This window comes from Pristiophorus japonicus, chromosome 9 (genome assembly GCF_044704955.1).
Source record: "Pristiophorus japonicus isolate sPriJap1 chromosome 9, sPriJap1.hap1, whole genome shotgun sequence".
Classification (NCBI taxonomy): domain Eukaryota; kingdom Metazoa; phylum Chordata; class Chondrichthyes; family Pristiophoridae; genus Pristiophorus; species Pristiophorus japonicus.
Window position 1 is genome coordinate 210,813,670 of NC_091985.1, and position 17,696 is coordinate 210,831,365.

Sequence of the window (17,696 nt, forward strand, 5' to 3'; positions counted from 1 at the left end):
ATACTCACATTCCAAAGACTGACAGATACAGAGTAAAGCCCACACTCACACCACAGAGAATGACACATACAGTCTATAACACACTCACACATGAGAAAATGACACCTACAGAGTCAAACCCACATTCACATCCCAGAGAGTGACAGCTACAGAGCAAAATCAACAGCCACATAAAAGATACTGATCGATGCAGAGTCAAACACATGCTCACATCCCACAGCCTAACAGGTATAGATTAAAACAGACTCACACATCAGAAACTGACAGATACAGCACAAAAGCAGCACTATCACAGCAGAAACTGACAGGTACAGATTAAAACCCCTATTCATATACTAGAAACTGACAGGTACAAAATAAAACCCAACTCAAATTTGAGAAAATGAAAGTTGCAGAGTACAACCCAGACTCACATCACAGATATTAACATACAGAGTAAAACTCTCACTTTCATCCCAGAGCCTGAATGATAGAGGAAAACCACACTTGCATACCAAAAACTGACAGATACAGAGTAAAACTCACACACTCACATCAGAGACTAACAGATACAGAGTAAAACTCACACTCTCACATCAGAGACTAATAGATACAGAGTAAAACTCTCACTCTCACATCAGAGACTAACAGATACAGAGTAAAATCCACACTTGCATCACACACACACAGCTATAGAGTAAATTCTGCACTCCCATATCCGAGACTAAGCTATACAGAGTAAAACTTACACTTACATAAAAGACAATGAGAGATACCCACTCTCAGATATCATAAACTGACAGATACAGGCTAAAATCCACTCTCGCATATCAGAAACTGCCAGGTACTGATTGAAGCCCACGTTATCAAATGAGAAAATGACAGGTACAGAATAAAACCCCACTCACATACCAGAGTCTGAATGATAAAGTGTAAAATCACACTCGCATAGCAGAGAAAGACAGCTATAGAATAAAACCCACTCACATACCAAAGACGTGACTGATACAGAGTAAAACGCACACTCACATCCCAGAGACTGAGAACTACATAGTTTTACCTACATTCCGATACCGGAAACAGACAGGTACAGACAAAAAATTACACTCACATCCCAGAAACTGGCAGGTACAGAGGAAAACCCATGTTACAAATTCAGAAAATAACAGGTACAGAATAAAACTCACATAACAGAAACTGACAAGTACAGAATAAATTCCCAATCACATATGAGAAACTGACAGGTACAGGGTAATACCCACATTGACATACCAGAGACCGACAGGTACGGAGTAAAATCCACACTCACATCCCGGAGACAGGCAAAAACAGAGTGGAACTCGCAGTCACATTCCAGAAGCTGACATGGTGTATAATAAAACCCACTTTTGCCCACCAAAAACTGAAGAAAGAACAACACTCATGTACCAGATACTGACAGCTATAAGAGAATAAGAAATAGCAGGCGGTAAGGCCGCTCGAGCCTGCTCCGCAATTCATTACATTCATGGCTGAACTTCACCCTGAACTCCTGCCTGATACCCATTTCCCTTGATTCCCTTTGTTCTCTGTCTTGAATATACTCAATGACTGAGTGTCTCAGACCTATGTGTATAGAATTCCAAAGATTCACATCCCTCTGAGTGAACACATTGCTCCTCATCTCAGTCCTAAGTGTCCGATCCCTTATCCTGAGACTATGACCCCTAGATCTAGACTATCCAGCAAAGGGAAACATCCTCACAGCATCTACCCTGCCAAGACTTCTAAGATTTTTTTTTAGATTTCAATGAGCTCAGCTCTCATTCTTCTAAACTCCAGAGTGTATAGGTGCACTTCACTCAATCTCCCTATCCCAGGATTCAATGTTGCACCCCCTCTAATATCCTTCATTAGGCAATGAGACCAAAACTGTGCCCAGTAATCCAGGTGTGGTCTCACCAAAGCCCTACATAATTGCAGCCACATTTCTTTACTCTTATACTCCAAACGCCTTGTAATAAAGGCCAACATATCCTTTACCTTCCTAATTGCTTGCAGTAGCTGCAAGTTAACGATATGTGATTCGTGCACAATGACACTCAAATCCCCCTGAATAACGACATTTACAAGTCTCTCCTCTTTTAAATATTCTGCTTTTTGATTCATATAAAATTTAACACACACTCACATCCCATAGTCTGAACTATACAGTGTAAAACCCACACTCACATCCCATAGTCTGAACTATACAGTGTAAAACCCACACTCACATCCCATAGTCTGAACTATACAGTGTAAAACACACACTCACATCCCATAGTCTGAACTATACAGTGTAAAACACACACTCACATCCCATAGTCTGAACTATACAGTGTAAAACACACATTCACATCCCATAGTCTGAACTATACAGTGTAAAACACACACTCACATCCCATAGTCTGAACATTACAGTGTAAAACACTCACTCACATCCCATAGTCTGAACTATACAGTGTAAAACACACACTCACATCCCATAGTCTGAACTATACAGTGTAAAACACACACTCACATCCCATAGTCTGAACTATACAGTGTAAAACAAACACTCACATCCCATAGTCTGAACTATACAGTGTAAAACCCACACTCACATCCCATAGTCTGAACTATACAGTGTAAAACACACACTCACATCCCATAGTCTGAACTATACAGTGTAAAACCCACACTCACATCCCATAGTCTGAACGATACAGTGTAAAACACACACTCACATCCCATAGTCTGAACAATACAGTGTAAAACACACACTCAAATCCCATAGTCTGAACTATACAGTGTAAAACAAACACTCACATCCCATAGTCTGAACAAAACAGTGTAAAACACACACTCACATCCCATAGTCTGAACTATACAGTGTAAAACACACACTCACATCCCATAGTCTGAACTATATAGTGTAAAACCCACACTCCCATCCCATAGTCTGAACAATACAGTGTAAAACACACACTCACATCCCATAGTCTGAACAATACAGTGTAAAACACACACTCAAATCCCATAGTCTGAACTATACAGTGTAAAACACACACTCACATCCCATAGTCTGAACTATACAGTGTAAAACACACACTCACATCCCATCATCTGAACTATATAGTGTAAAACCCACACTCTCATCCCATAGTCTGAATAATACAGTGTAAAACACACACTCACATCCCATAGTCTAAACTATACAGTGTAAAACCCACACTCACATCCCATAGTCTGAACGATACAGTGTAAAACACACACTCACATCCCATAGTCTGAACAATACAGTGTAAAACACACACTCAAATCCCATAGTCTGAACTATACAGTGTAAAACACACACTCACATCCCATAGTCTGAACGAAACAGTGTAAAACACACACTCACATCCCATAGTCTGAACTATACAGTGTAAAACACACACTCACATCCCATAGTCTGAACTATATAGTGTAAAACCCACACTCCCATCCCATAGTCTGAACAATACAGTGTAAAACACACACTCACATCCCATAGTCTGAACAATACAGTGTAAAACACACACTCAAATCCCATAGTCTGAACTATACAGTGTAAAACACACACTCACATCCCATAGTCTGAACTATACAGTGTAAAACACACACTCACATCCCATCGTCTGAACTATATAGTGTAAAACCCACACTCTCATCCCATAGTCTGAATAATACAGTGTAAAACACACACTCACATCCCATAGTCTGAACTATACAGTGTAAAACACACACTCACATCCCATAGTCTGAACGAAACAGTGTAAAACACACACTCATATCCCATAGTCTGAACTATACAGTGTAAAACACACACTCACATCCCATAGTCTGAACTATACAGTGTAAAACACACACTCACAGCCCATAGTCTGAACTATACAGTGTAAAACACACACTCACATCCCATAGTCTGAACAATACAGGGTGACAGATTGAGCAGAGACAGCGGCCTCTGAGCTTCCAGATTCACCTCCAAGCTTCACGCTCCAGCATTGAAATACTTGCCTGCTCCCCCCCAACACCGCCCCCCCCCCCCGACTTGTCTCCCGCCCAGTATTTAAACTGACAGGAAGGACACATGCGAGCTCCCCTTCCCCAGCTCTGCCAGTGGCTGCCATTTCCTCTGTGCTGGGCTGATGATCGTTGAACACATCAGGGAGCGGAGATATCCCGGGCCAGAGTAAGGGAGCAAACAGCAGACTCTTTACAGCAGCTCATCGCATTGAGACTGTTTCCGCAAATGGGCTTTGTGTCGGGGAATCGGGGGCTGTTTGTAAGAGGCAGAATGGAGCAGGAAGTAGTTTGGGAACATGGAGTGAGTGGGGGAAGGGAGCGGAGATATCCCGGGCTGTGTGTGTACAGTGTAAGGTAACAGAGAAAGTTAATCACCACACTCTTTCAAATCATTGCTGGTTTCTGTCACCAAACCAGTCGTGAATGTTCCTGATTCAGTCCCAATCTCACCGTGTCTGCCCTTCTTGGACATTGAACAGTGGAAACACAGCCTGACAGTGAGGATGTGAGGAGTGTCACAAAGTGTATCTATTGCAGGCACCAGGACAGAAAGTAGACATTTCAAATTTGGTAATTTTGTTTCGGTGCATTGAGTTCTCCAGATCCGTGTTGAAGGTGATCGAGAGATACATTGTCGCTCCCTCAGATACATCATGATCCAGGCTCTGTGACATTCTGTTGACTGCACAGGCACTTAACTCGGTTCCAATAGACTGAGAACAATTGTTGTACAGCCCAGGTACCTGTGGTTATAATCCAGAAAGCGATTCAGAATTTTACAGGTAGTCCTATGGGAGTGGAGGATATAAACCTCGATTGTATTAATCGGGTGATCCCATTCATGGACCAGTGCTGGGTTTGAGTTGTGTCTAGATGCTGATAACTTTCTATAGAACAGTCCTACACACCTGGTGTGGAAAATCTGAGTGCTGCTGTACTGCAGTGAGGTCAGACAAGAACACTGTTTGTATCACGGTTTCCTCTCTCCAGATACTTTACTTTATTATAAACATATACATTCATTACAACTTTATTTTATATTTTCCCCATCAGTTGTCCATATCATAACTAATATTTTTCTGGTATTATTATTCTCAAAGCAAAATACTTCATTGAGCCAGTATAAATATGATATTTCTTCCACCCAGAACACAAGACAAAGTGCAGGCAGCTCCTTCTCGCATACAGTAAGTACATTATCACTCACAGAGCGCAGAGACACAGAACTGACCTCAATCCTGTTATCACAGGCAGCAGAAGCTGTCAGTCCAACAGTGATCCGAAGTGGCTGAGTTTCATTGTGAATCTTACAGCCACACAGAGCGGTAGGATCAAATGCAGTTTCACTATTGAAACATATCACATTCATATACCAGATACTGAAATATACAGAATAAAACCCACACTTGCACACCAGAAACTGATGGGTATAGATTAAACCCACACTCATAGATCAGAAACTGACAGATACAGATTAAACCACACACTTTTTACCAGAAACTGATGGTTACAGATTAAACCCCACACATAGACCAGAAACTGACAGCTATGGGATAAAACCAACACTCAAATACCAGAAACTGACAGGTACAGATTAATCCCCACTTTCACATATCAAAGACTGAAAGGTACATCTTAAAACCACTCTCTCATACCAGAAACAGACAGGTATAGAATATCACCCACACTCACATACCAGAAACTAATAGGTACAGATTAAAGCCCACAATAATAGACCAGAAATTGATAGGTACAGATTAACCACACACTCATATACCAGAAACTGATACGTACAGATTAAACCCACACTCACATACCAGAAACTGACAGGTACAGGTTAAACCCCACATTCGCATACCAGAGATTGAAATGTATAGAATAAAATACACACTCACATATAAACTGACAGTTACAGAAAAAATACACAGTCACATACCAGAGACTGACAGGTACAGATTAAAGACCACACTCACATACCAGAAACTGACAGGTACAGATTAACCCCACAGTCATATACCAGAGCCGAGAGGTACAGAATAAACCCACACTCACATAGCAAGCTGACAGGTGCAGATTAACCCACACTAACATACCAGAGACAAATGGATACAGAATAAACACCACACTCAAATACTAGAGAGTGACAGGTACAGATTAAAACCCACAATCACATAACCGAAACTGAGAGGTAGAGAGTAACCCCAACAATCATATACCAGTAACTGACAGGTACAGACTAAACGCCACATTCATATACCAGAGATAGACAAGTACAGAATAAAATACACACTCTCATACCATAATCTGACACCATCAGTTCCGGTGAGATCCAGACCGCCGTGCGCCTGCTGCTGCCCGGGGAGCTGGCCAAGCACGCCGTGTCGGAAGGGACAAAGGCGGTGACCAAGTACACCAGCTCCAAGTAAAACTCCACACTGTCCTGAGGGAACACCCCAAACACAATGGCTCTTTTAAGAGCCAACCACAACCTCTCTGAAAGACCGAAAGCGCATCACCCTTTAGACTCAATTTACTGTAATTATTTCCTGAACAAGTGTGTTTGGGAACCTTTGCAGTTCCAGCTGTGGAATTAGTTTTGAATTCTCATAAGCAGCTTCACTGTCTGGTTCGACGTTGGGGCCGCTGTTGAATTTCCCGCCATTCATGCTACAAACACGATTCCTTGTCGCTCGTTCCCATTTACAGCGCCTGCCGAGGAATTAAGAGCTTGTTTAGGGAATGAGGCTCAGATTTCATAGAAACATAGCCTGCACCGCCATTCAATGAGTTCATGGCTGAACATTCAACTTCAGTACCACATTCCTGCTTTCTCACCATACCCCTTGATCCCCCTAATAGTAAGGACCTCATCTAACTCCTTTTTGAATATATTTAGTGAATTGGCCTCAACAACTTTCTGTGGTAGAGAATTCCACAGGTTCACCACTCTCTGGGTGAAGAAGTTCCTCCGCATCTCGGTCCTAAATGGCTTACCCCTTATCCTTAGACTGTGACCTCTGGTTCTGGACTTCCCCAACATTGGGAACATTCTTCCTGCATCTAACCTGTCTAACCCCGTCAGAATTTTAAATGTTTCTATGAGGTCCCCTCTCATTCTTCTGAACTCCAGTGAATACAAGCCCAGTTGATCCAGTCTTTCTTGATAGGTCAGTCCCGCCATCCCGGGAATCAGTCTGGTGAACCTTCGCTGCACTCCCTCAATAGCAAGAATGTCCTTCCTCGGGTTAGGAGACCAAAACTGTACACAATACTCCAGGTGTGGCCTCACCAAGGCCCTGTACAACTGTAGCAACACCTCCCTGCCCCTGTACTCAAATCCCCTTGCTATGAAGGCCAACATGCCATTTGCTTTCTTAACCGTCTGCTGCACCTGCATGCCAACCTTCAATGACTGATGTACCATGACACCCAGGTCTCTTTGCACCTCCCCTTTTCCTAATCTGTCACCATTCAGATAATAGTCTGTATCTCTGTTTTTACCACCAAAGTGGATAACCTCACATTTATCCACATTATACTTCATCTGCCATGTATTTGCCCACTCACCTAACCTATCCAAGTCGCTCTGCAGCCTCACAGCATCCTCCTCGCAGCTCACACTGCCACCCAACTTAGTGTCATCCGCAAATTTGGAGATACTACATTCAATCCCCTCATCTAAATCATTAATGTACAGTGTAAACAGCTGGGGCCCCAGCACAGAACCTTGCGGTACCCCACTAGTCACTGCCTGCCATTCTGAAAAGTACCCATTTACTCCTACTCTTTGCTTCCTGTCTGACAACCAGTTCTCAGTCCATGTCAGCACACTACCCCCAATCCCATGTGCTTTAACTTTGCACATCAATCTCTTGTGTGGGACCTTGTCGAAAGCCTTCTGAAAGTCCAAATATACCACATCAACTGGTTCTCCCTTGACCACTCTACTGGAAACATCCTCAAAAAATTCCAGAAGATTTGTCAAGCATGATTTCCCTTTCACAAATCCATGCTGACTTGGACCTATCATGTCACCTCTTTCCAAATGCACTGCTATGACATCCTTAATAATTGATTCCATCATTTTACCCACTACCGATGTCAGGCTGACCGGTCTATAATTCCCTGTTTTCTCTCTCCCTCCTTTTTTAAAAAGTGGGGTTACATTGGCTACTCTCCACTCTATAGGAACTGATCCAGAGTCAATGGAATGTTGGAAAATGACTGTCAATGCATCCACTATTTCCAAGGCCACCTCCTTAAGTACTCTGGGATGCAGTCCATCAGGCCCTGGGGATTTATCGGCCTTCAATCCCATCAATTTCCTCAACACATTTCCCGGCTAATAAGGATTTCCCTCAGTTCCTCCTCCTTACTCGACCCCCCGACCCCTTTTATAACCGGAAGGTTGTTTGTGTCCTCCTTCGTGAATACCGAACCAAAGTACTTGTTCAATTGGTCTGCCATTTCTTTGTTTCCCGTGATGACTTCCCCTGATTCTGACTGCAGGGGACCTACGTTTGTCTTTACTAACCTTTTTCTCTTTACATATCTATAGAAGCTTTTGCAGTCCGTTTCAATGTTCCCTGCAAGCTTCCTCTCGTACTCTATTTTCCCTGCCCTCATCAAACCCTTTGTCCTCCTCTGCTGAGTTCTAAATTTCTCCCAGTCCCCAGGTTCGCTGCTATTTCTGGCCAATTTGTATGCCACTTCCTTGGCTTTAATACTATCTCTGATTTCCCTTGATAGCCACGGTTGAGCCACCTTCCCTTTTTTATTTTTATGCCAGACAGGAATGTACAATTGTTGTAGTTCATCCATGCGGTCTCTAAATGTCTGCCATTGCCCATCCACAGTCAACCCCTTAAGTATAATTCGCCAATCCATCCCAGCCAATTCACGCCTCATACCTTCAAAGTTAGCCTTCTTTAAGTTCTGGACCATGGTCTCTGAATTAACTGTTTCATTCTCCATCCTAATGCAGAATTCCACCATATTATGGTCACTCTTCCCCAAGGGGCCTCGCACAAAGAGATTGCTAATTAATCCTCTCTCATTACATAACACCCAGTCTAAGATGGCCTCCCCCTAGTTGGTTCCTCGACATATTGTTCTAAAAAACCATCCCTTATGCACTCCAGGAAATCCTCCTCCACCGTATTGCTTCCAGTTTGGTTAGCCCAATCTATGTGCATATTAAAGTCACCCATTATAACTGCTGCACCTTTATTGCATGCACCCCTAACTACTGTTTGGAGGTCTATACACAACTCCCACTAACGTTTTTTGCCCTTTGGTGTTCTGTAGCTCTACCCATATAGATTCCATATCATCCAAGCTAATGTCCTTCCTAACTATTGCCTTAATCTCCTCCTTAACCAGCAATGCTACCCCACCTCCTTTTCCTTTTATTCTATCCTTCCTGAATGTTGAATACCCCTGGATGTTGAGTTCCCAGCCCTGATCATCCTGGAGCCACGTCTCTGTAATCCCAATCACATCATATTTGTTAACATCTATTTGCACAATTAATTCATCCACCTTATTGCGGATACTCCTTGCATTAAGACACAAAGCCTTTAGGCTTGTTTTTTTAACACCCTCTGTCCTTTTAGAATTTTGCTGTACAATGGTCCTTTTTGTTCTTAGCCTTGGGTTTCTCTGCCCTCCACTTTTCCTCATCTCCTTTCTGTCTTTTGCTTTTGCCTCCTTTATGTTTCCCTCTATCTCCCTGCATTGGTTCCCATCCCCCTGCCATATTAGTTTAACTCCTCCCCAACAGCACTAGCAAACACTCCCCCGAGGACATTGGTTCCGATTCTGCCCAGGTGCAAACCGTCCGGATTGTACTGGTCCCACCTCCCCCAGAACCGGTTCCAATCCCCCAGGAATTTGAATCCCTCCCTGCTGCACCATTGCTCAAGCCACGTATTCATCTGAGCTATCCTGCGATTCCTACTCTGACTAGCACGTGGCACTGGTAGCAATCCCGAGATTACTACTTTTGAGGTCCTACTTTTTAATTTAGCTCCTAGCTCCTTAAATTCATTTCGTAGGACCTCATCCCTTTTTTTTGCCTATGTCGTTGGTACCAATGTGCACCACGACAACTGGCTGTTCTCCCTCCCTTTTTAGAATGTCCTGCACCTCATTCTCTCGCAAGCCCTTTATAAGTTTATTTTTCAATTCCTGTTACGGTCAATCCGTTTATTAACCCGGGACTCCCTGCAGTGTAAAAACCCAGAATGGGAGTTTGTACAGAGACCAGAATGGGAAGCAGTGTGAACACTCTATCCCTCTTCCCTTTTCACAGAAGGGCTCCCAGTTCTGGTCTCACTCCCGCCTGTGCGGAAGATCAATCCATGATTTGTGATTCCCAACTTTTACACAGTTTGAGCTGGAATGTGTCCTGTTACAGAATCAGTGGGGATTGATTGCCGTCCGTTACAGACAGATTGACAGTGAACGCAAATTTAATTTTGATTGTAACAGCCTGGAATTAGTAAGGGAAATATGGAATAAAATAAAAGGAAGTAAAACCTGTTTGTAAACCTTTGGCTAATGGTGCATTTATTAACATAATCCGCACTTTAAAAAATTATTGGCGGTATTTTTGAAATTAAAAATCTTTCGAGGTGTGACTGTTGAGGACAGGAATTTCCACCCTCGTTTCATTGGTGGTCTCAACAGACAATGGGTAAGGCGAGAGATTAACATTCAGCGGCGATTTCAGTAAAGAATCATCATGACTGGAGGAGGTAAAGGAGGCAAAGGACTGGGTAAAGGCAGAGCCAAACGGCACCATAAAGTGCTCCGTATTAACATCCAGGGCATCACCAAACCAGCCATCCGCCGCCTGGCTCGCCGTGGCCGTGTCAAGCGGATCTCGGGCCTGATCTACGAGGAGGCCCGCGGGGTGCTGAAGATTTTCCTGGAGAATGTGATCAGGGATGCGGTCATCTACACTGAACACGCCAAGCGCAAGACGGTCACTGCCATGGATCTGGTGTACGCTCTGAAACAGCAGAGCCGCACTCTCTATGGATTCGGCGGCTGAATAACGTGACCCTTTCCCCCAAACACAACACAAAGGCTCTTCTCAGAGCCACCCACCTCCTCACAGAGAGAGCAGTGACCTGGGGAACGGGGGCGAGATAGTTGCTTTACACTTTGTTCTGTATAGATATGTTTTTTGCCAAGATCTATATTGTGGTGTTAGGTGTTTTAAATCAGCATATACACGATGGACAGAATGTCCTTTTAGTCTTCAAATCATAGACATTTACGGGGCATTCCAGATGAAGGTAATACTGAAAAAACTAATGTAGTTAGAACATAAGAACATAAAAACATAAGAAATAGGAGCAAATGTAGGCCATACGGCCCCTCGAGCCTGCTCCGCCATTTAATACGATCATGGACTCGGGTCTACTTCCCTGCCCCATATTCCCTTATTCCCTTATCATTAAGAAACTGTCTGTTTCTGTCTTAAATTTATTCAATGTCCCAGCTCTCTGAGGCAGCGAATTACACAGATTCACAATCCTCAGAGAAGAAATTTCTCCTCATCTCAGTTTTAAATGGGCGGCCTCTTATTCTAAGATTAAGCCCTCTAGTTCTAGTTTCCCCTAGCAGTGGAAACATCCTCTCTGCATCCACCTTGTTAAGCCCCCTCATAATCTTAGTTTCGATAAGATCACCTCTCATTCTTCTGAATTCCAATGAGTAAAGGCCCAACCTACTCAACCTTTCCTCAAGTCAACTCCCTCATTCCGGAATCAACCTTGTGAAACTTCTCTGAACTGCCTCCAAAGCAAGTATATCCTTTTGTAAATATGGAAACCAAAACTGCATGCAGTATTCCAGGTGTGGCCTCACCAATACCCTGTACAACTGTAGCAAGACTTCCCTGCTTTTATACTCCATCCCCTTTGCAATAAAGGCCAGATTCCATTGGCCTTCCTGATCACTTGCTGTAGCTGCATACTAACCTTTTGTGTTTCATGCACAAGTACCCCCAGGTCCCGCTGCATTGCAGCACTTTGCAATCTTTCACCATTGAAATAATAACTTGCTCTTTGATTTTTTTCTGCCAAAGTGCATGACCTCACACTTTCCAATATTATACTCCATCTGCCAAATCCTTGCTCACTCACTTAGCCTGTCTATATCCTTTTGCAGAATTTTAGTGTCCTCCTCACCCATTGCTTTTCCTCCCATCTTTGTATCGTCAGCAAACTTGGCTGCATTACACTCGGTCCCTTCTTCCAAGTCGTTAATATAGATCATAAATAGTTGGGGTCCTAGCACTGATCCCTGTGGCATCCCATTGGTTACTGATTGCCAACCCGGGAATGAACCATTTATCCCCACTCTCTCGTTTCTGTTTGTTTGCCAATCTGCTATCCATGCTAATATATTAACCCCAACCCCGTGAACTTTTATCTTGTGCAGTCAGTAACCTTTTATGTGGCACTTTGTCAAATGCGTTCTGGAAGTCCAAATATACCACATCCACGGCTTCCCCATTATCCACCCTGTTCATGACATCCTCAAAGAATTCCAGCAAATTTGTCAAACATGACTCCCCTTCATAAATCCATGCTGTTACATCCATGTTACAGCAGTGACAGATAAGAAAGGTGTTGAATTAAACGATGGGATGAAGGCAGCATCAGGGCGGAAGGACAGTGAGGGTCCCTTGCCCTCATAGAAGGACTCCCAAGTCCTGATCAGAAGTGACCCTCAGGCAATCTCAGTTATAAACCGGTCAATGTCTCGAACATGTAGAAATCTAGATCGACATACACAGCAGCGAGTTTGCTGTTCAGATTATTGAATGTATATATAGGAAAAAACGTGAATTAACCTTCCTTATAAGTTTGGCCGTCATTAACCATTTTTGCCTGAGAGCAGAACAGAAACATAAAGAACGGAGTATAAATCGGGAGGGGATGTCATTGATGACTCAATTCAAGAATTTGAGATTGTGGCGAGCAATAAATCTGATTGGTCCCTTTAAACATCGAATCAGAGAGATACAGAACAATGGAAATTGACAACGCAGCTAATGAACCAATCACAATCGTTACCTTTACCCATCCCTTATTAGCATAGGGATGTGGGCGGAGTGTGGGGCTGCCTATATAATACGAGCCCGGAGCAGACTTTCCTTCATATCTGTAACTGACTGAACAAGACGATGCCTGAGGAAAAGAAACCAGCTTCGAAAAAGGGTGCCAAGAAAGTCATCAAGAAAACACCACCGAAGGGCGGCAAGAAGCGCAGAAAATCGAGGAAGGAAAGTTACTCCATCTACATCTACAAAGTGATGAAGCAGGTTCACCCCGACACCGGCATCTCCTCCAAGGCAATGGGCATCATGAACTCGTTTGTGAACGATATTTTCGAGCGCATCGCGGGTGAGGCTTCCCGCCTGGCCCATTACAACAAGCGCCGCACCATCAGCTCCCGGGAGATCCAGACCGCCGTGCGCCTGCTGCTGCCCGGAGAGCTGGCCAAGCACGCCGTGTCGGAAGGGACAAAGGCGGTGACCAAGTACACCAGCTCCAAGTAAAACTCCACGCTGTCCTGACAACAAACCCACAAACACAACGGCTCTTTTAAGAGCCACCCACAACATCATTGAAAGACCTGCACAAACACATCACCCTTTAGACTGAATTTACTGTAATTATTTCCCGAACAAGTGTGTGTGAGAACCTTTGTAGTTCCAGCTGCAGATTTAGTTTTGAATTCTCATAAAAAGCTTCACTGACCGGCGTGACCTTGGTGTCTCTGGAATTTGCTGCAGTGAGTAAACTACAAACACGGGCCCTGGTCGCTTTCCCTTTGTTCTCACACTCGTTCATTCACAGCGCCTGCCACGAATTTATTTTGGGGGGTGGGGAAACTCCGATTTCAGTCGCATTCTCACTCAAGCCCTTTTTACATGTTTTTTTTATTCCGTTGCGCTCAGTCCGTTTATTAACCCGAGACTCCCCGCAGTGTTAACAACCCAGAATGGGAGTTCTTCGAGACTAGAACAGGGGCAGTTTGAACACTCTGTCCCTTTTCAATTTTTACAGAAGGACTCTCAGTTCTGGTCTCACTCCCACAGCAGCTCCTGTGAAAAGAAGTTCACTTTTACAAAGATGGAGCTGGAATGTGTCCCGTTACAGAATCAGTGGGGACTGAGTCCCGCCCGTTGCAGACAGTTTGAAACTGAAGCCGAATTTAATCCTGATTGTAACAGGCTGGAATTTGCAAGGGGAACATGGAATAAGACAAAAGGAAACAAAGTGTTTTAAAGTATTTGGCTAATGGTGAAGTTGCTAACATAATCCGCAATTTTAACAATTATTGGCGGGATTTTTGAATTTAAAAAATCGTTCGGTTCTGGCTGTTGAGAACCAGTAATTTCCGCCCTCCTTTCATTGGTGGACTAGACAGACTGTGATTGGTCATCGGAAACAGCCAATGAAATCCATGATAGAGTGACCAATCACAAGTTCGCTCCCTGCATCCCTCCAGAAGGTATAAGAAGGGCAGATGTGGGAGGAGTTTCTCATTCCTTGTCTGAACCTGTGGATTGTGAAAATGTCTGGAAGAGGAAAAACCAGCGGTAAAGCTCGGGCCAAGGCCAAGTCTCGCTCCTCCCGGGCCGGACTGCAGTTCCCTGTGGGCCGTGTTCACAGGCTCCTGCGAAAGGGGAACTACGCTCAGCGTGTGGGTGCCGGAGCCCCGGTCTACATGGCTGCTGTGTTCGAGTATCTGACCGCTGAAATCCTGGAGCTGGCCGGCAATGCGGCCCGCGACAACAAAAAGACCCGCATCATCCCCAGACACCTGCAGCTGGCCATCCGCAACGACGAGGAGCTCAATAAGCTGCTGGGAAAGGTGACCATCGCTCAGGGCGGGGTGCTGCCTAATATCCAGGCTGTGTTGCTGCCCAAGAAAACCACCACTTCGTCCAAGACCAAGTAAAGCGGACAAGATTTAAACTTATAACCCAAAGGCTCTTTTCAGAGCCACTCACAATATATGTGAAAGGGCTGCTTACTGTATTAATGGAGACCTTGTTTTCAGGTACCAATAAATTGGTCTATTTCAGACCTGTATGCGGGAGTTTTCAGTTCCTGGTATCTGCATTATGGTTTTCTGCTCACAAACTGTTCTAGTTAGCAACTAATAATTAATCTACAGTTGTCAGAGACTCAAAAATTGTATAAATACCGCAACCGGTTCCCTAAATATTATTTAATCTATCAATGAAAGCTGTATGAAGAAAGTCGGCGGTTATTAAAAGGGCCTAGTTTAATTCTGGTCTGGTTTGAGAGTTTGAATGCTGGTTCTGTTCCCGGGATCTCCGGTCGTTCCGGGCTGTGTATTTCTCTCCTAAGCCGGTCAGTTTAGGCCGACACTAAGCAGCCAAGCACAAGACAGTCACTGTCATGGATGTGCTGTACACTCTGAAACGGCAGGGCCGCACTTTCTATGGATTCAACGCGACCCTCTCCCCCAAGCAGAAAGCAAAGGCTCGTCTAAGTGCCACCCACCGCCTCACGGGGGGAGAGGAGGGGAGGGAGGGAGATACAGTTCATTTACATTTTGTTCGGTATAGATATATATTTTTCGCCAAGGTCTATATGTTTTAAATCAGCATATGCACGATGGACGGAATATCCTTTTAGTTTCAGAATTATAGACATTTATCATAGAAGCTTACAACACGGAATGAGGCCACTTCGGCCCATCGTGTCCGTGCCGGCCAACAAAAGGCTATCCAGCCGAATCCCACTTTCCAGCTCTCGGTCCGTAACCCTGCAGGTTACGGCACTTCAAGTGCACGTCCAAGTAGTTTTAAATGTGGTGAGGGTTTCTGCCTCTACCACCCTTTCAGGCAGTGAGTTTCAGACCGCAGCCTGCGTGAAGATATTTCCCCTCTAAATCCTCTACCAATTACTTTACATTTATGCCTCCTGTGCTAAGGGAAATAGGCCCTTTACGGCACAGAAGGTACGGCATATTCCAGGTGAAGGTAACACTGAAACAACTAATGTAGTTACAGCAGTGACAGATAAGAAAGGTGTTGAATTAAACGGTGGGAGGAGAGCGGAAGGACAGTGAGGGCCTTTTGCCTCATAGAAGGACTCCCAAGTCCTGACCAGAAGTGACCCTCAGGCAATCTCGGTTACAAACCGGTCAATGTCTGTCGAACATGTAGACATCTAGATCGATAAAGAACAGAATATGGCTCGGGAGGGGATGTAACTGATGACCTAATTCAAGAATTTGAGATTGTGGCGAGCAGTAAATCTGATTGGATGTTTAAAGAGACCAATCAGAGAATTACAGAACAATAGAAATTGACAACGCAGCGAGTGAACCAATCACAATCGTTGCCTTCACCCATCCCTCATTAGCATAGGGCTGTAGGCGGAGTGTGGGGCTGCCTATATAATGAGAGCTCCGAGCTAAGTTTACGTCATGTCTGGGTCGGATTGAACAAGACGATGCCTGAAGAGAAGAAATCAGTTACTGCCAAGAAAGGCGCCAAGAAAGTGATCAAGAAAACACCACCGAAGGGCGGTAAGAAGCGCAGGAAGTCGAGGAAGGAGAGTTACTCCATCTACATCTACAAAGTGATGAAGCAGGTTCACCCCGACACCGGCATCTCCTCCAAGGCCATGGGCATCATGAACTCTTTTGTGAACGATATTTTTGAGCGCATCGCGGGTGAGGCTTCCCGCCTGGCCCATTACAACAAGCGATCCACCATCAGCTCCCGGGAGATCCAGACCGCCGTGCGCCTGCTGCTGCCCGGGGAGCTGGCCAAGCACGCCGTGTCGGAAGGGACAAAGGCGGTGACCAAGTACACCAGCTCCAAGTAAAACTCCACTCTGTCCTGATACAACAAACCAGAAACACAACGGCTCTTTTAAGAGCCACCCACAACGTCTCTGAAAGAGCTGCACAAACACATCACCCTTTAAACTCAATTTACTGTAGTTATTTCCTGAGCAAGTGTTTGACAACATTTAAAGTTCCAGCTGTAGATTTAGATTTGAATTCTCAGATAAACGGTCTTACTGTCCGGTTCAACCTTAGCTTCTCTGATGAATTTCCCTCCCAGTAAAGTGCACACACTGTCCCTGGCCGCCTGCCAATGAATTATGATCTTGTTTTAGGAGGTGAAATTCAGACTTTAGTCACCTCATTCTCTCTCAAGCCCTTTACAATATAAAAAAAATTCTAGTTCGGGTCAACCCGCTTATTAATCCGAGATTCCGAGTGCAACGGCCCAGACTGGGAGTTCTTACAGAGACCAGAACAGGGAGTTTGAATCCTGTGTCCCTCTTCTCTTTTCACAGAAGAACTCCCAGTTCTGGTCTCAATCCCGCCTGTGCGGAGGATCGATCCATGATCTGTGATTCCCAAATTGTACAAAGATTGAGCGGGAATATGTCCCGTTACAGAACGTATGAAACTGAACCCGAATTTAAACCTGATTGTAACATCCTGGAATTTGGAAGGTAATATGGAATACGGCAAAAGGAAATAAAAAGTGTTTGGAAATCTTTGGCTAATGGTGAATTTATTAACATAATCCGCAATGTAAAAATTATTGGCGGGGTTTTTGAAATTGAAGATTCGTTGGAAGTCGAACA

At 44.3% G+C, this 17,696-nt stretch overlaps 1 pseudogene; it reads left to right on the top strand.

Annotated features, from left to right (window-relative positions):
• Positions 1-17,696, top strand: part of LOC139274107 (zinc finger protein 271-like) — a 71,933-nt pseudogene that overhangs the window by 24,117 nt on the left and 30,120 nt on the right.